General features: G+C 40.4%; 1 long non-coding RNA gene across 2 annotated transcripts; it reads right to left on the bottom strand.

The window, feature by feature from the left end:
- Positions 1-10,382: 10,382 nt before the first annotated feature.
- LOC108700904 lies at positions 10,383-18,106 on the bottom strand. 2 transcript variants are annotated; one of them, XR_001933064.2, is made up of 3 exons: positions 17,497-18,106; positions 11,983-12,127; positions 10,383-11,291 (listed from the first exon to the last, which is right to left on the bottom strand). It is a non-coding gene; the product is annotated as an uncharacterized LOC108700904 (long non-coding RNA). The 2 variants fall into 2 exon arrangements; XR_005964015.1 differs by having other exon boundaries at positions 11,983-12,143; positions 17,497-18,105.
- Positions 18,107-20,844: the final 2,738 nt, after the last annotated feature.

Raw genomic sequence — 20,844 nt, forward strand, 5'->3', positions numbered from 1 at the left:
TGAACCCCCCAGCTAGGATACCAAGCAGTGGCGTAACTAGATATTACTGGGCCCTACAGCAAATTATTTTTCAGGCCCCCAAAATGTTTAGAGGTTGACTTGTTTCTCCAATATTTATTGAAATTGTATATGAATTATGGCCTCATGGGGCCCCTATACCTCCTGGGCCCCCCTGCAGCCGCAGGGTCTGCTTCCTCTATAGTTACGCCCCTGATACCAAGTGTCAGTGTCCACCAAAAAAACTTAGGTCAAGGGCCCACTCTCAGTACTATTTTTCTTCCTCTCCTCAATCAACCTCTATTTGCCTATTCTCTTTTCTTTACATACTATAATCTATTATTCCATCTATTTAGCCTCTTTGTTCTCATAGAAATAGGGAAATGCCATGAAATAGGTCAAATGTTTAGCAGCATGAGGGGCCACTGACACCTGGGCCCACCTGGACTTTTCCTGGTGGGCCAGTCCGACAAAGCCTCAGTATATATATATATATATATATATATATATATATATATATATATATATATATATATATATGTAAAACTGGTGCTAACGGGGGAGTACTTTGGGGTACAGCCCCCATGTATAGTAATAATTGGTATGGGAGAGGTTTCTAACCAGGGTCAAACTGGGCCGGCGGGACACCGGGCCCAAACCTGCTCCCTCCAGCTGCCACAGAAAAGAAAATTGTTAACGTCGCAGATCGTTGCGTTGGGGGGGGGACAATCTATAATCTCAGCAGCAGTGGCGCAACTACTGGGGCCAGGGCCCGCACCCCCTCAGGGCCCCCGGCAGCTTGCGCGCCACTGACTTCTTCAGTAATTCTGGGCGTACAGAGGGGGGCAGGGGGCCCAGCTGCACGTCCCGCGCCAGGGCCTGCTCACCCCTAGTTACGTTACTGCTCAGCAGCCCGCCATACATAGTAGAAATATTGTGGGGGGATCTCTATTCCCTCAGAAGTCCCTTAAACTCACAGGGGAGTCATACGTCCTTTACCGTTAGCACCGTCCCCTTTATATAACTGGAACATTCTTAGGGGTCGATGAAAAATGACTTGAGCAATATTATAGCAATAGCTATAGCAACTCCTGAAGTAACATCCCCTATACTGGTGGTGGGTTGACTTCTCCTTTACACTCAGCAGCCCCATGTATAGCAATTGATATATGAGGGTCTTTCAGCGTACAGAACAGAAGCCACAGACATGTAAAACTTTTATTGGGGGGGGATTTGCCCAGGTTGAAGAGCTCCCCAATCATGTAACAGCATAGTACATGGTGTCCCTGTATTCCCCTCATGATTACACCTCACACTTATGTTACACCACAGAGTCACAGAGGGTCCCTCACACACAAACGCACAGTATTAATACGTAATGGTGTCACGTGGCTGGAGTAGCAGCAACGTTGCCCCGCCCTCACCTCTCTCATTCAATCAGACAGTCACTACACAGCTGTTGATCTCTGTGACGTCTTCGGCGCTGCGCAGGCACAGCTCCCAGGGTACACGGGAGCGCGCTGATTGGCAGCAGGTCGGGGAGCGCGCGCGGCAGTTAGACCGTTTGCCCGGGACTTGACTTTATATTGTCACTGGGCGGCGGGAAAAGGAGGGGGTCATGTGACTAAATGAGCAATTTCTGTCAGAAACTGCCACGAACGTGTGTGTTGTATAATGAAGGACTTCTCATACCTTTTATTACATTCCATGGCCCTGGTGTTAACCCTTAACACGCTACAATGGCCTTTGTCCCGTAAAAAGTCGTACACATATATTCAATTATTATAAAGTGACGTGGTAATTGATAATCTGAATGATATTAAGGACAAGGGTGCGCCATTTGTTGCATTTATGACAGCTGAAAGCAGAAGGGGAGCCCCTTTAATTGTTGGCATGTTGTTTAATGGCATGTGGGTGACTGATGTTTGTCTGTGTATAGCAGCCCTCTGTTTCCCCTTCTGGAGATGAGGGCAGGAGGCTGACAAGATGGAGACAAGACAACAAGATGGTGACTCTGGTTGCCACCTTTTTGGGAAACAAAATACCGGCCTTCTTGCCGTTTTTTTCCTATTAATAACATTGTATCAAGCATTATTGTTACCAACTTACCGGCCAGGTGGCAACCCTAATGGTGACATATTGAGAGCAAGATGTGGAAGGACAAGAAGCAGGGGCGATCCTACCCAATTTGCCGCCCGAGGCAGGTCTACGTCGCTAGTGCAGAGAGCGCAGTTGCGGTCTCTGCACTAGAAGAGCCGAATTTCTGGGTTTAAAACCGTAATTTCGGCTCTTAGTTACCAGGAGCGGCATTTTTGCCCCCAGGCAACCAGGGGGGCGCTGCCGTCTGAGTGCCTCAACTCGCCTCATTGGCGGAGCGACCCCTGACAAGAAGAAAGACAATATGGAGATAGGAGAGCAAAATAAAGGCAGAAGGACAAGATGGATACTAGAACTACAACCCCTCCCCTTGCCTGCTTACTTGTCTGGGGGTAGGGTTGCCACCTGGCCCGTATTTTACCGGCCTGGCCAGTAAAAATGATGGTTGATCCCAATGTTATTAACGGAATAAAGATAAATATATAGGAAGGCTGGTAGAATACCAGCCAGGTGGCAACCCTAATAGTGACATATTGAGAGCAAGATGTGGAAGGACAAGAAGAAGGACAAGATGGAGATAGGAGAGCAAAATAAAGGCAGAAGGACAAGATGGATATTAGATCTACAACCCCTCCCCTTGCCTGCTTACTTGTCCGGGAGTAGGGTTGCCACCTGGCCCATATTTACCGGCCTGGCCAGTAAAAATGATGGTTGATCCCAATGTTATTAATAGGGAATAAAGAGAAATATATAGGAAGGCTGGTATTTTTTTCCAGAAAAGGTGACAACGACACCGGAGGCCGCAGCACTAGTGCAGAAAGTGCAATTGCGCTCTCTCGCACTTGTAAAGCTGAATTTCCGGTTTAAAAACCATAAATGCGGCTCTTTAAGGTACCGGGAGCAGCTGCCACTCCTGGTAACTAGGGTTGCCACCTTATATGGAAAAAAATATCGCCTTCCTAAATTCTTGACGTTTTTTACTATTAATAACATTGGCATCAAGCATCATTTTTACCGACCAGGCTGGTAAAATACCAGCCAGGTGGCAACGCTAATAGTAACATATTCAGAGCAAGATGTGGAAGGACAAGAAGATGGAGATAGGAGAGCAAAATAAAGGCAGAAGGACAAGATGGATACTAGAACTACAACCGGAGGCGGCTCCTGCAATGCTCCCTTGCCTGCTTACTTGTCCGGGGGGTAGGGTTGCCACCTGGCAAAATACCAGCCAGGTGGCAACCTTACTGGTAACCTGGCCGCTGCTGGCAATGTGGCGCTGCCGTCTGAGGCAAGTTTTCCAACTTGCCCCCTGACTTCAGTGGCATCCTAAAGCCGGCTGTAGACGTTCAGGTTTTATTCCTTTCGGGTCTCAAATGTTTGTTTTGATGTAATCATCTAAAACTAACCATTCAGATTTAAAATGTAGGAGTAAAGTAGGAAAAATAACAAATGTTCTGGCCATTAATTGACAGACAGCAATCTCACAAGTTATGTCCCAGAAATAGTAGTGACAGCCACCCATGGATACGTCAGACAGGCAGTCAATAAATGAAAAGATGAAATTTTCTAACCTGTCCGATCGACTAAATGACCCACACCATGGTACGATTATTTGGACAGTTATTTCGAGACCCAAACAAGGTCCTAAAATAAAACAGGTATGGGACCTGTTATCCAGAATGCTCGGGACCTGGGGTTTGCCGGATAACGGATTGTTTTGTAATTTGGAGCTTCATACTTGAAAATCATGTAAACATTAAATAAACCCAATAGGCTGGTTTTGCTTCCAATAAGGATTAATTATATCTTAGTTTGGATCAAGTACAAGCTACTGTTTTATTTTTGCAGAGAAAAAGGAAATAATTTTTTTAAAAAAATGTGATTATTTGGATAAAATGGAGTCTATGGGAAACAGCCTTTCCATAATTTGGAGCTTTCTGGATAACAGGTTTCCAGATAATGGATCCTATACCTGTATGAAACTTTGTTATGTACGATTATATTGGCACATCTATGACCAGGTTTAGGCCTGCAAAAGGTTTTATAAGTGATTTAATTTCAACTTAAACAACTGCTTAGCAGATCCCTCAATACTCTTCTACCTATAGGGAAATAGGAAATTATTGGGTCTATGTAATTCTATAAAATACAAACGGAATAATATATCTGTCTCTTCGACATAATAAAAGTCAGAAGCAATGTATCCTGGCAAATTATTTTCATAATAATCTATATTAGAAATATAAATATGTATACAGTGGGTTATTAGTTATATAATAACATACTGAGCTAGCAAGGTTGAAGGACCACTGGCAATGCTGGGAAATGAATTTCTCTAATAAATGGACTGCACTTTGTGCATGTTGGCTTATTAGAAATGGTGCTCCATAAAGGGTACTCTATAAAGTTAACGACATATATATGTGCAGTTATGGGACCTGTTATCCAGAATGCTCACGACCTGTGGTTTCCTGGATCTGTAATTTGGATCTCCACACCTTCAGTCTACTAAAAATCATGTAAACATTAATTAAACCCAATAGTATTGTTTTGCCTTTAATTAGGATTAATTATATCTTAGTTTGGGTCAAGTACAATGTTTTACGATTACAGAGAAAACTGAATTCATTTTTAAAAATTTAAATATTTAATTAAAAAGAGCATTCTATGGGAGATGGCCTGCCCATAATTCAGAGCTTTCTAGACAAGGGGTTTCCAGATAATGAATCCCATACTATATATTTCTATGTTTTTTTTCAATAACGTTGGAAAAAGGCACAAGTCCATTGAGTTACAGGCAGCAAGGGCAGCTCCAGTACCTCATATTGCCAGAACTCAATTATATACTTAAATGTAGAATTCATTGTTATTGGCAGTCAAAGGGAGGAAAGCAAACAAACACAGTTGTGTAGATCATTGCAGTATTTTGAGCCATGCCACAGTTAATTAGCAAAGTGATTTATATGAAGCATTGCAAGGCAAAAGACTATTCAAAATGTCAACATGATTCGGCTTATTTAGTAACTGAAAACTGCCCAGCATTAATTGTAGGTGCACAAAAAGAAGAATATTTAGATGACAGAATCTCTTGGAATTTATTTATTTTTTAACTAGGTTAATTGATAAAAAATTTAAAGAATTAAGGCTAAAAAAAAACCCAACAGGCAGGACAATGACTGAGCAGGAGGAAGGGATCAAGGCAGGGTAGCTTATTGACTCAGCTAAATCACTGCTACTGTAAAATGATCTCCTAACGCCAGGAACACAAGTCAGAAGCACATAAACACAGAATGTTTGGCCTGCTATACATTCCTGGCTAGTAACAGGTTTTATGACAAACCAAAAACACTATTTGCAAGTCTGTTTGTGACATTTCATAGGGCTTCTGTATGCTTTCCAATGTTTAAACGCTTTCTTTAAAGAAACTTCTGCATGTCCCTACTGTTTAAAAAAAATCCCACCCTACAGAATACAAGGACAAACACTATCTGCCTTATTCCTGCCCTGGTGCACCTTAACCTGCAATGCCTAATTTTGTACCCAGGGAAGAATAAATAAAATATTTAGTAAAACATCAAGAAGTGAAGGGGATGGGAACACAAGTAAATGAATATATACAGTATATATTTAATTCTGAATTTAAAGGGGGCCCAGTGCACAGACTTAGGCCAACCCATGCCTGTGCGTGTCCCTGTTGAAATCAGAAATTGAATTATAAAGGGATAGATGCAGCAGGAACAACCCACTAAGTTTGCTCATATTGTTTACAGATAAATAACATTATGGCAGCATATGTATTCCCCTGTACTAAGCACAGCAGGAACAGCCACTACGTTTGCTCATAGTCTGTACAGAGAGATCCCATAAAACTATGGCAGCATAGGTATTCCCCTGTACTAAGCACAATTCAGCAGGAACAGCCCCTTAAGTTTGCTCATAGTCTGTACAGAGAGATCCCATAAAACTATGGCAGCATAGGTATTCCTCTGTACTAAGCACAATTCAGCAGGAACAGCCCCTTAAAGGGATCCTGTCATCGGAAAACATATTTTTTTCAAAACGCATCAGTTAATAGTGCTACTCCAGCAGACTTCTGCACTGAAATCCATTTCTCAAAAGAGCAAACAGATTTTTCTATATTCAATTTTGAAATCCGACATGGGGCTAGACATTTTGTCAATTTCCCAGCTGCCCCTGGTCATGTGACTTGTGTCTGCACTTTAGGAGAGAAATGCTTTCTGGCAGGCTGCTGTTTTTCCTTCTCAATGTAACTGAATGTGTCTCAGTGGGACATGGATTTTTACTATTGAGTGTTGTTCTTAGATCTACCAGGCAGCTGAGTGTTGTTCTTAGATCTACCAGGCAGCTGTTATCTGGGAGCTGTTATCTGGTTACCTTCCCATTGTTCTTTTGTTTGGCTGCTGGGGGGGGGGGGGAAGGGAGGGGGTGATATCACTCCAACTTGCAGTACAGCAATAAAGAGTGATTGAAGTTTATCAGAGCACAAGTCACATGACTTGGGGCAGCTGGGAAATTGACAATATGTCTAGCCCCATGTCAGATTTCAAAATTTAATATAAAAAAATCTGTTTGCTCATTTGAGAAATGGATTTCAGTGCAGAATTCTGCTGGAGCAGCACTATTAACTGATTCATTTTGAAAAAAAAATTTTTTTCCCCATGACAGTATCCCTTTAAGTCTGCTCATAGCCTGTACAGAGAGATCCCATAGAGCTAAGTAGGTAAAGTTGTTAGCCAGTAAAAATGTTACAGGGCAACCCTTCTAAAATAAAAAATAAAAAAGTGGTATAAAGGTGATACCTGTACTAAACACAATTCAGCATGAATAGACCACTAAATTTGCTCATAGCCTGTGCAGAAATACCATAAAACTATGGCAACATAGGTCTCCCCTGTAGTAAGTACAATTCAGCAGGAACAGTCCTCTAAGCTGGCTCATAGACTGTACAGAGAGATACCATAAAACTATGCCAGCATAGGCATTCTCCTATATAAAAAGCAAAGAAGGAAAAGCAAAATCACTGGGGGAGGGGTGCCAAAAGTTACGCCCCATGGGCCTAAAATGCTATTGCATTAATACAAAAATGCCATGTAAGCTGCTGTAATACATTTAAAGTGCAGACATCCTAGTTGTGTGTTTGCAGAAAAAAGTACACATATATAAACATCTACAGAAGTCAGTAAAGATTAAATACAGACACACAGCTTGCACTTCCTTTGTTACGTGTTTCATACTGATTGCAATATCCTGCTCAGGGAAAGGAAGGTTCCCATAAAGAATGTAAGAATGATTTCAGCTCTACCTTTTTTTTCATCCAACAGTGCTTTTTTTTTTAATACAGAGTAATATAATAATGAATGGGCTTGTATGTATAGAGTAATTAAAGTAAGTGCTTAATTATTAATTGAGTTTAAATAATGCAAGTGTTTAATTAACAAGTGAATTAAAAAAAACAGGCCATTGACTACAAAAATGCTTATTTTAAAATAGGTAGCTCAACTGGAAACGTATAAAGCAGTGGTGATTGCTAATCAGCACTGGGATTTACTATGTGTTCTTTATTGAAGGAATTAGGTGTCGAACACAACTGGTCCTTCTGGTTTGTTTTCTATCATTTAATGTATTTATAGTGTCACCCAAAAGCAGAATTAGTCACGATTAGTTCATGCTAGTGCTGAAATTTGTTATTCCTTGCCAGCCTGACTAACCCCCCTTTCATTTACTAAATATTGATGTTTTTTCCATTGAAGTCTAGGATGCGGAGAGTAAATGAGTCAGCTTACAGAATTGTAAGGTAAACACGCCTGTCTGAGAAAAGGCACACATTCTGTGTATTCACCAGACCACAAGAGCACATATTCTGAAACTGTACGTTAAAACACAGACGTGGAAGTTCTGGAGGTACTTTTTTTTTTTCTTTTGCAAGATTGTAGTAACACAATGTACGTAAGATTGTACCATCTATAAGGCCAGGACCAAACGATGGCGGATCTTGCCCTGCATTTCTCCGCAGGCTGAGAATCTGCTGCCCCGCTGCGTTTCCACTCCTGCTCTGCTTTGGTGCAGGCAGATTTTGGGGGCAGAAATGCCACATTTTAGATTTTGCGCTATATTCCGCCCGCAGTTGAAAGGCAAGGAGAATCTACATTACTTGCAACCTGAAACTACCCTTTTTGGGTGCATGTTAAAAGAGCACATAAACACTATACAAACTGCAAAATTGCATTGTTTGTGTGCTACGTAGTCAAGATGTCTAACGAAAGTTCTTCTGAACTTTCTGTCCAATGAAAGTTCTGTACTATGTCCTAGATTCTTGTGCACTACTGCTGAATGAGTAATAATGAGTAATAATATCTGTTATCTGGCCAAAAATCGGGCATTGATCAGGTTTGATGATAATTTATGCGATCCTTGCTCCGACGGCTCTTATTCACCCCGTTGTAATCGGATTGTTTGGTCCTAGGGCCAACGATCGAATTAAGCCCCATATCGGGGGAGAGATATGCTCGTTTAGCAACCTCGCCAAATGAGTGGATCTTATAGTGTATGGCCAGCTTTCCATTGTGAAATGATGAATTCTGAGACTTGAAGTCCCTCTTCCACAGTGGGTGGTACACAGGTTCTCTGCATAAACAAAAGGAATTGTAGTCCCAGAATCCATCATTTCACAATGGGGTTTGAATGGCTGTCATTCTAATCTGTTGGGTAAATTGTCCCTACAAATGACAGAGAGGCTGCTGTAAGATGTCATAGCTCAATGGGCCTCTTAAAGTGGGTCTACAGTTTATGATTCCAATAAGATAAGTGCATAAGCTGCTAAACACTTCCTTTTGTACAGTAGATATGTATGTACAACTTTATTAAATATATATACATTTCTGACACCTAAAACTCCCCTCGCATCTTCTAGACCTTCTAAATTGTGACTGACCACGAAGACGAATATATGTTGTTCACATGCGTGATGATGTACAGAGAGAGGTAGCAAGCTATGAGCAGACTCTACCTAGTTAACCAAAGCCAATCTTTTATATAAAAAAATAAAGAACCCAATAGAATACGAGAATACGAGGGGGGAGGCCTTTCCCTGCTGCTTGGTGCATTATGACTCAATTCTATATACAGGTATGGGACCTGCTCAGGACCATGGTTTTTCCAGATAAGGGACCTTTTCGGAATTTGGATCTTCATACATTAAGCCTACTGACAAATCATATAAAAATACACCCAATAGGCTTCCAATAAGGATTAAGGGGTCAAATACAAGGTACTGTTTTATTATTACAGAATGAAAAAATTTAATAATTTTTAAAAATGTGGATTATTTGAATAATATGGATTAATGATTTCCCATACCTGTATATGATTTAATTCAGGCCCAGTGTTCAATTCAGTATGTTAGGGATTGCCTCTCTGTTTCTCTTGGTTAATGTTAAAATCTGCTGTTCCAGGGAAACGGTCTCAGATCTTTGCTGGACTTTGCTGTGAAGATCACTGATCCATTCAAGTTAGGACTTTGTCAGCAAGATCTGAGCTAAGATAACAGTGCTTTGCCTGAATCTACCCTGTCAGGTCAGTGCACCATAAAGCTCTCGGCTTCATATTACTTAGCCAAAGAGCACAGTGTACCTCTCCCCCCTGTCTGTCTCATCACCACCCCCCTTCAAGTTTAACCAGTATGAACTGCTGAGATGCAGAACACTGGATATAGGCATGCATCACTGGCCGCTTGCTGGTGGGATAGTAACCAATAAAAATAACACGCTTCTAAAATACATGTCACTACTACGGGTATTACATTTATACACATGTTTATCCATTTTAGAAAATCACGCCTAAGCAGAAATCAAAATATTGATGATTCAGTTGATAAGTCAGAACATAATACTGATAACATTATTATAAGTATTATAATATTATATATATATTATTTATAGTATTAAATGGGCTTATACATTAAGCATACAGGAAAACATACAACAAGATTTAAAGAGGCATAACAAATATCCTTTAAGATGTGGAATGTTAAAAAGTTTTGGGGGCAGTTAAGTTGTTGATTTTTTTTTTTTTATAGTTTCTGAATTATTTGCCTTCTTCTTCTGACTCTTCCCAGCTTTCAAATGGGGGTCACTGACTCAATTTAAAAAAAACAAATGCTCTGTAAAGCTAAAAATGTTTTGTTATTGCTACTTTTTATTACTCATCTTTCTATTCAGAAGCTCTTCTATTTATATTCTAGGTTCTTAATTAAATAACTACATGGTTGCTAGGGTCATTTGGACCCTGAATAAAAAGTGAAATAACTCAAAAACCACAAATGAAAACCAATGGAATATTGTCTCAGAATAACACCCTCTACATCATACTACAAGTTAATTTAAAGTTGAACCTACACAACAATGGAGTGCTCTGACCTTGCGTGATAGATCCCTTCGGACCAGGTGCTTAAACAGTGTTAAATCCTCCCTGCCACGGGATAAAGTTCAATATAATAGTCCAATACACTGCAGCAGATGAGGCAGATGAGGCCTGCTGTTGGCTCCTGTGAATTTAGTTTGGGAATATAAAATAGGGATGCACTGTATCCTGGATTCGGTTTGGAATTCAGCCGAATCCAAGTTGTTTTTCTAAGGATTCCAGAGCCTGGTGAACCAAATCTGAACCCCAAATAAATGGGAAAAAAAACCCCTCTACACATCAGGGGCGCGCTTCTGTGCAGAAGAAGAGTTTGAATTTGGATAACCCTACATTCCAGATTCACCTGAATCCTAATAAAAGCAGGGTTCAGTGCATCCCTAATACAAATTTATTTTAAATATGTCGTTCACAGTGGAGTAACGAGATATTACGAGGCCCCAAAGCTAATTATTTTTCAGGCCCCCAAAATGTCTAGAGGTTGACCTGTTTTTGTTTGAAATTGTATATTAGTTAGGGCCTCATGGGGCCCCTTTACCTCCTGGGCCCCCCTGCAGCCACCGGGTTTGCTTCCTATGTAGTTACGCAACTGGTTGTTCAGTTTTTGATAAGATATTAGCATTGATCTGGACTGTCGTGCTCCATCAAGCAAAGCACATGTTCCACACACAGAAGGTTGAGTTTGATTCAGTTGGGTTGTGACGTCAGCATACATGGTCACCCTTCTATGCCATCAATTTCCATGGCACCAATTTCAGCACCTATAAACACAAAAAGGGAGTCCTGTGATTACCTTCTAGTCAAAGCAGATTATAGAAACAAGGCTCCCTTGCATCAAAGATCCCTGTTCCTTGCACTAAAATAGCCCAGCCAGCAAACTGGGGCACAAAGCAAATATGCACAAGGGCAAGTAGTAACGATTGCTTTGGTGCATTAGTTCATTGCATTGGTATAATAGTTCCTAACAAAATAAAGCTGGCCGCAAACAATCTCCCCGAACTGCCTCCTCGTGTCTTCCCATCCGCTATAAGGAAAAATGCAGCGCAGCATTTTCCAAACTCGCCCGAAGTTAACTCGTGAGGAAACTTTTGGCGACTTTGTGCTTTAGCGCAGGTGACTTTTCATCGTAGCGGATGGGAAGACACGAGGAGGCAGTTCGGGGAGATTGTCGCCCAGAAGAAGAGGCGATTAGTCGCCAGGCGACAAAATCTTCCCGAATCTCCTCGTGTGAACTAACCCTTATCATGTAACGTAAAGTACAAAATGCCCCTTCAGCACAGACAGAGAGGCATTTTATACTCAAATCAGGAAAAATTCTATCCCCCCCTTCTCTCCCTCTTGGCTGGGAGGTGTAAACAGATCCTCCTTATCTCTATTCATTGCAAAGTGTGCACTCTGCACAAGAGCTGGGGGTGTAATTTCCTCAAAAAAAATGTGCTTGAGTCAACTCACATGTCGCTTCTTAAATTGTCACGGTGTGCATTGATGGGATGGCTGCTTCCAGAGAACGATATGATTACGCCGTGCAGGGGAGCTGTCAATAGACCCACTATTTCTGTTCTTCAATAAGGAAAGTGTATGTGCTTTATTAATTCAACTGGGGAAAAAAACAGCTGAATAATCATGAAATCAACCATTAAAGCTTCTATTTAAAGTGCTCAGCATCAACTGCCAATTATTCACTTATAAACAATATAGTTGTAGTCTTACAGAGCATTTATTTTTTAGATGGGGTCAGTGACCCCCATTTGAAAGCTGGAAAGAGTCAGAAGAAGGGAAATAATTCAAAAACTATAAAAAAATAATCATAACGATGAACACTCGAAAAGTTGCTTAGAATTGGCTATTCTATTACATACTAAAAGTTAACTAAAAGGTCAACCAAACCTTGAAAACTTTATTACCTTTGGCCCATTGTCTACTGCCTATTGCATACATTAGATTTTTCTAAAGCTGTATAAATATTAGGATGATACCACCATCCGATGCCCGATGACAATGCCCAGATTATACTGTGCCTGAACTAGTTATCTTAAAGGAAAACTATACCCCCAAAATGAACACTTAAGCAACAGATAGTTCATATCATATTAAGTGGCATATTAAAGAATCTTACCAAACTGGAATATATATTTAAGTAAATATTGCTCTTTTACATCTCTTGCCTTGAGCCACCATTTCGTGATGGTCTCTGTGCTGCCTCAGAGATCACCTGACCAGAAATACTGCAGTTCTAACTGTAACAGGAAGAAGTGTGGAAGCAAAAGACACAACTCTGTCTGTTAATTGGCTCATGTGACCTTACATGTATGGTTTGTTGGTATGTTTGTGAGTACAGTGAATCCTACGATCCCAGGGGGCGGCCCTTATTTTTTTAAAATGGCAATTTTCTATTTATGATTACCCAATGGCACATAATACTAGAAAAGTATATGATTATGAAAATGGTTTATTTACATGAAGCAGGATTTTACATATGAGCTGTTTTATGCAATATCTTTTTATAGAGACCTACATTGTTTGGGGGTTATAGTTTTCCTTTAAAATTCTAAGGGTGGTGGCAGACGGGGAGATCAGTCGCCCAGCGACAAAGCTGCAGTCGACTAATCTCCCCGTACTGCTTTCCCGCTGGGTGAAATACGAATTGAAGAATTGAGGAAACGGCACACAGAATAGGATGCAAAAGGGGATATACCCCTATGGATTTATTGTGTCAAACAGCACAACGTTTCGGGGGCAGGCCCCTTCGTCAGGTGATATATATCACCTGACGAAGGGGCCTGCCCCCGAAACGTTGTGCTGTTTGACACAATAAATCCATAGGGGTATATCCCCTTTTGCATCCTATTCTGTGTGCCGTTTCCTCAATTCTTCGTTTCCTGTGAACCCAGGGGAGTGCCGTCTCCCTAGAGGACTGAGCACCAGATTATTGAATACAAGAAGGCCTGGGAGTGCATACAATTTCTACTTTGAAATACGAATTGCCAACGGGATCGATTCGCATTGCCGAAGTCGCCCCAAAGTTGTCTTGTGAGCCTAAGGGCAGAGACACACGCTCAGATTCAGGGAGATTTAGTCGCCTGGTGATAAATCGTCTCGTCTTCAGGGCAATTAATCTCCCTGAACTGTCTCCCAGCCGACTAGAATCTAAATCGCCGGCGGGATGGCACTCGTTTTCCGAAGTCGTCCTAAATTTCCATGTGAGGCAAATTAGCACTGCTTGCCATCCTGCCGGTGATTTACATTCTAGCCGGCAGGGAGGCAGTTCGGGGAGATTGGTCACCCCAAAGAAGAGGAGATTTGTCGCTGGGCGACTAAATCTCCCTGAAATCTGAGCGTGTGTCTCTTCCCTAAACGGAGTTTCCCAGCAATAGCCTAAACTGAGTTTCCCAGCAATAGTCCCATACAAATGTCTAATATAAAGATTATATTGTTTATCCTATTAGGTTAGGCTAATCGGTGTTGCCAAATCACCACTCTGAGAATGGAAGTGCACTGCTGAAATATAGATTTGTTTGAATAATTATTGTTACACTTTATTTATATAGCACTGGTATGTTACACACCAATAGATTATTATTCAAACAATCTAAGATCCCTATCATATTCACAAGGCCAGTTAACCATTCTGTTTGTTTTTGGAGTGTTGGGAAACCTTACAGACTTCTTGCAGGTTGGGTCCTGGTTGGAAATGAACCCACAACTCCAGCAGAAATGCTAAATTCCACCATGCTGCATGGTAATACTGTATATCATGTTGTATATAGCATAACATCCATCAATTACACCAGGATGGAACAGGTTTGACTACTATTTGTTTTTCAGATCTCCCATGGAAAGGCCACCCACATGTCTCACAGCAAATAGCTGAGGATATTTCCGTTTACGTGAGACCTATATTTTGGGAGAAAGTGTTTTAATAAATACATGAAACCCGGCAGACTGCTAAAAGGCTGTGTACATTCTTGTGCATGTGGCTTGCTGTCATGCAAATGTATTTTACATTTTCTCCATTTTCTCCATATTCCATGTGTCAGTAACTTGAATATCAGCAAAGAACAGGCCCGGGCCTGGTGAAGAATTCTGTAATTAATAATATAGTGAATAAAGTACCCCCTCTTGTAAAATATAAGAATATTATAAGTTACAGAGGAGGTCAATGACTATATAAAAACACAAGGCTGAAGGCCGAGTGTTTTTATACAGGTCATGGAACTCCAAGGTGACTTCCAATATTCTCATATTTTGCAACAGGGGGTACTTTATTTATTATAATACACAAGTTTCAGTGAGTCATGTGACAGTAATGGCATCACTAAGCACCATTTATAAGGATATAATTTACAGGTAATTTTTGTGTATTATAATAGTTATTATAATAGGTATGGGAGCTGTTATCCAGAATACTCAGGGCCTGGGGTTTTCCGGATAATAGATCTTTTCATAATTTGGATCTTCATACCTTAAGTTTACTAGAAAATCATGTAAACATTAAATAAAGCCAGTAGGCTGGTTTTGCTTCCAATAAGGATTCATTTGATCTTAGTTGGGGTCAAGTACAAGCTACTGTTTTATTATTACATAGAAAAAGGAAACCATTTTTAAAAATTTGGATTATTTGGATAAAATGGAGTCTATGGGACACGCCCTTTCCGTAATTAAGATCTTTCTGGATCATGGGTTTCCGGATAATGGATCCTATACCTGTACTAACAAATTTATATAGTGGCAACATATTCTGCATCCCAGTACAATAAATGGGTGTATTTACAGATTTACATAAAAAAACAACCCAAAACTGATTTAAAATATATAGTGGCACTGTGAAATCCTCATGTGATGTTCTTGCAGGCCAGTGGTGAAAAAAATCCAAAATTGTGTGTTCATGTTACCAAATTAGTATATAAACCTTTCATAAATAAAAAATAAATAATCTTAATATAATGAAGGCAACTGTAGTCTAAGAAAATTGTAGTTGGTTTTTATTTTTCTATTTTTTGGTAGTTACCTAATTTATTTTGTTGTTCCAAATAAGTTATTGACCAGACTTCAATGATTGACTGGAAGGCAAATAGGAAGAAGCTGAATGGTGAATTCCGCTTTTAATTCTAACCAATTATAAATGCACCAGCCGTGGTGCTAGTTTTATTTACAGCACAGATTGTTATGAATAATTTCTAATAAATGTTTTGTATTTACCAAAATTTGATTTAAGAGGGTGTAACGTTTTCCTAAACCTCTCCCATTGTACTCCCCAGCTCTTCCATTGTAGTGGCCCAAACATAATTTGAGATACAAGGGAATGCTAATGAGAGCCCTGTCTACCAGCACTTTGTGTGCCATAACTCCAGTTAAATTCGGGTGGAGCAACACTATAATGGAATGTTTGGAAGGCAAATGATTATTATGAAAGCTACTGCAGTTATGGCTGCTCAAGGGCAGATCTCATTGTAAATGCATACTATTAAAGGTGCAGAGAGCTGTGACGTCAGTCAAAAAACACTAAAAAACCAACAACCTTGTGTGTTGTATTTAGCGTCCCCAGATGGGACTTGTACAAAACAAATCTTATGGGACACCATTACTTATAAAACATCAGTCCTGTGGCTAGGGTTGCCACCTTTTTTGGAAAAAAATACCAGCCTTCCTATATATTTAGATTTTTTCCCTATTAATAACATTGGGGTCAAGCGTCATTTTTAAATTACTGGCCAGGTGGCAACCCTACCTGTGGCCCTTCAGTTTATGAATTAACTTCAACATCCAGCAACCCCTCCCCCCCACCAACAGCATTTTGGTGCCAGTGGGTGTTGGGAGTTTCTAACAACAGCGAAAAGACCTCTAGGTTTGCCAACACTGATATAAAGTGTTAGGGTTTCCAACTTCGTGCGACTTCGGAAATCTAAGCACCGCAAAAGCATTAGCGCAGGCGATTCTTCATTCAAGCATTCGGAAGGCAGACGAAAGGCAGTTCGGGGAGATTGTCGCCCCGCAGAAGAGGTGATTAGTCGCCAGGCGACTAAATCTCCCCGAATCTGCCCGTCTACCCTAACCCATAGAGTGTAGGGTTGCCACCTTTTCTGGAAAAAAATACCAACCTTCCTATATAGTTATCTTTTTTCCCTTTTAAAGGGGAGCTTCACCTTTAAAGTAACTTTTATTATGTCATAGAAAGGTCAATTCTAATCAACTTTTCAATTGGTTTTCATTATTTATTTTTTTATAGTTTTATATTTATTTGCCTTCTTCTTCTGACTCTTTGCAGCTTTCAAATGGGCGCCGCTGACTCCCTTCTAAAAAACAAATGCTCTTTAAGGCTACAATTGTATTATTATTGTTTCTTTTTATTAATTCTATTCAGGCCTCTCCTATTCATATTCCAGTCTCTTATTCAAATCTATGCATGGTTGCTAGGGTAATTAGGACCCTAGTTACCAGATTGCTTAAGATGCCAATTGAAGAGCTGCTAAATAACTCAAAAACCACAAATTATAAAAAATGAAAACCAATTGCAAATTGTCTCAGAATATCACTCTCTACATCATGCTAAAAGTTATCTCAACATTGGGTAAAATACCGGCCAGGTGGCTATCCTATTAGGGGGTTATTTATTAAAGTCCAAATGCCAAAAACTCGAACAATTTTAGTTTTTTTCAATTTAAAATCCAAATTTTTACCCCGAGGATGGAAAAAGTCCGAATCTGAAAATCGGGCATCTCAGACCTACCGAGGTCTATTTCGCACTTTTTGGGCAGAAATTTAAAAAAATGTGGGCTTTTCAGGGAAAAAGCCCAAAAATATTAAGTGATTCTGGAAAAAAAGACCAATTTTCCCTTGATTTGTCCCCGATTAAATTGTCGGGTTTTTTTTATAACAAATAAGCTCCAATCGTATTTTCGAGTTTGTTCGGACTTTTTAAATTAAATTACTCCAAAAAATTCAGATTTTGATAAATAAGGGCCTTACTGTCGTCGTCCTGAATTTGTTTCCATCTCTCAATCTTGCCCTGCAGTCTCCATCTTGCCCTCCACCTTGTTCTACTGTCTCCACCTTTCCTGCTGTCACAGCTGCTGCCTTCACATTAGCATCTTGCTCAGTTGTTCACATGTTTCTCTGTTGTCGACACCTTGATTTCTTAAGAACACAAAGGTGACACTTTGCATAATAATGCACCCTTTTACTATGTATCTTAACTCATTTCCAGAACCAAATTACTAAACAGAATTGCGTTAAAACCAGAATACATTCTAGTAATTGTTATTGATATTGATTTCCTGCTCCACAACTGACCCCAGAGCACCATTCACTCTTTAATCTCTTTTTAATGATTTCATACAATTACTAGTTCCATGTTAAAGTTAACATTTAGTATGTTATAGAATAGACAATTCTTTTGACTTCTTCTGACTCTTTCCAGCTTTCAAATGTGGGTCACTGACCCCCATCTAAAAAAAACAAAAGCTCTGTACGGCTACAAATGTATTTTTACTGTTACGTTTTATTACTTCTCTTTATATTCACGCCTTCCCTTAGTCATATTCCAGCCTCTTATTCACATAAATGCATGGTTGCTATCATAACTTGGCCCCTAGCGATCAGTTTGCTGAAATTGCAGACTGCAGAGCTGCTGAATAAAAAGCTAAATAACTCAAAAACCACAAATAATAAAAAAAAAATGAAAACCAATTTTTTTTTTAGTTATTTAGATTTTTATTCAGCAGCTTTGGTTGCTAAGGTCTAACTTATTCTAGCAAACATTCATTGATTTCAATAAGAGACCGGAATATGAATAGGAGAGGGCCTGAATAGAAAGACGAGGAATAAAAAAACAAAAATGTAATGCTAACAATAACTTTGTAGCCGTACAGAGCATTTGTTTTTTAGATGGGGTCAGTGACCCCCCTTTTGAAAGCGGGGTCAGAAGAAGAAGGGCAATCATTTGAAAACGATAAAAAAGGAAAAATGAAGACCAATGGTAAAGCTTCTTAGAATTAGCCATTCTATAACATACTTAAAATAAACATTAAATTGGCGTTTGCTTTTAAATTTAGGATCAACATCTTAAAGGGAAGCTCTTTTTAAAAAATGTCTTTACTAATTTTCAATTTCTGTTACTAAATACATCTGTTTCTACCAGTGACATACTGTAAGCTGGACAGTCTGATTTATAACCAGTTTTGCTGGCTTGATAGCAGGGAATGAACAAAAGTACACATGCTTAGATCGTAAACTCATGGGGGGAGGCAGGACCTCCTTCCTTTTGTGTCTCCTGCCACTTAATCTTAGTTGCTGTGTCTATTTATTTACTGCAATGTCTGTCCCTCTCTGTTGGCACTATGATTGCATTGTAAAAATGTACAGTGCTGTGCATACATTAGCCCTCTGTTAATAAAGCTAATACCTGCATATATAGACAAACCCCTTCTGCTTTAGATTTGCACCAATTTCCTTGTGTCTAACCCTCCTCCCCCTCCTTATTGACAGAGACTCACTAGAGCACGGCTGCTGTATAACAGGAAATGTGCAGCACCCCAGCCTCTACTTACACCAACCTTATCTGTCTATTCCACTTCCAGCTAGAACACCCTTCCAACTTATTGCTCAATACGCCCGTTGTGCTTCTTAAGGTGGCCATAGACGTAGAATTCTACCTGTATCTGATGATTCAGCACTAACAATGCCTTCAAAGGCTCTCGATGGGCAGATCGAGGAGCCGACCGATATCCAAGTCTTCTGCCGATAACGGTCAGCTCGTCTCCCGCCATATATCGTCCGAAAATGTGTTTCACATGATAATATCTATGTGTGTATAGAGATCCTCTCGATTTCGCCAAATGAGTGGATCTCTCCCCGATATGCCCACCTTAAGGTTGGCGATTTCGGACTGATGCGATCGTAAGCCCTAGGGCCCAACAATCAGATCATAATGAAAGGAATACAGGCAGTTGGATCAACGAACAGATGCGGTCCATGATGCTACGGGATTTTTACCCCTGCCTGATCGACATCTGCCTGACTCTCGACCAGATATCGATCTGGGAAACCCATCAGAGGGCCCCATACATGGGTCAATAAGCTATGATCTGTCACCAGCTTTTATCAGCCCACCTTAAAGGTGGACATAACATGTAGGGATCAGATCTCTTCCAGATATGCCCACCTTGAGGTGGGCGATATCTGGCAAATCCAATCATGCTCGCTAGGGCCCAACAATTGGATCACAACATTGAGCATATGGACAGTCAGATTGAGAACCGCATAAACAGACTGATGCGGCCCTCAATCCAATGGGATTTTTAATCCTGCCCGATCAACATCTCCCCAATTTCTGGGCAGATATCGACCAGGGAAGCCCGTTGGAGGGCACCATATACTGGGCAACAAGTTGCCTACTTAATCTGTTGGCAGCTTATATCTGCCCATGTATGGGGGCCTTAACTCTGGGGGGATTTAGGGGGACAAAACTAAATTTAATTTTAATTTTTTGAGATGCACCAATGCATTAAAAAGCTTAAACCCGAAAATTCGACATCTCAGACCTGCCACCAAAGTTTTGTATAAGTCAATGGCAGAGTTCCCTATCCTATTTTGACGTTTCTGTGGTCTGCACTGGAATTAGCCCAAAAATCCAACCATTTTGGAATTCTAAAAGATTCAGGCTTTGCGGGGAAAAAAATTTGAAAAAATCATATGATTCGGGTTTTCGATCGGTTTTTATCAAGTTTTTACCCGGACCGATTAAATCAAGCTTTTTTTAATAAGAAATAATGTAAAATCTGGTATTATAGTTTGGCCATGGTTTTTTAATTTAAAAAATGAGATAAATTCTGATTTTAGTAAATAAACCTCATAAGTCTTGCATTCTATTCAAATTTCATGTGAATAATCAGAATAAACGGGGAGACATTCCTGCTCTCTGTTATATAAAAACTAGAGATGTCGCGAACTGTTCGCCGGCGAACTTGTTCGCGCGAACATCGGGTGTTCGCGCTCGCCGGAAGTTCGCGAACGTCGCGCGACGTTCGCCATTTTGGGTTCGCCATTGTTGGCGCTTTTTTTTTGCCCTCTCACCCCAGACCAGCAGGTACATGGCAGCCAATCAGGAAGCTCTCCCCTGGACCACTCCCCTTCCCTATAAAAACCGAAGCCCTGCAGCGTTTTTTCACTCTGCCTGTGTGTGCTGAAGAGATAGTGTAGGGAGAGAGCTGCTGCCTGTTAGTGATTTCAGGGACAGTTGAAAGTTTGCTGGCTAGTAATCGTTTTGATACTGCTCTGTTATTGGAGGGACAGAAGTCTGCAGGGGTTTGAGGGACA

The sequence above is a fragment of the Xenopus laevis genome, chromosome 9_10L, assembly GCF_017654675.1.
Source record: "Xenopus laevis strain J_2021 chromosome 9_10L, Xenopus_laevis_v10.1, whole genome shotgun sequence".
NCBI lineage: Eukaryota > Metazoa > Chordata > Amphibia > Anura > Pipidae > Xenopus > Xenopus laevis.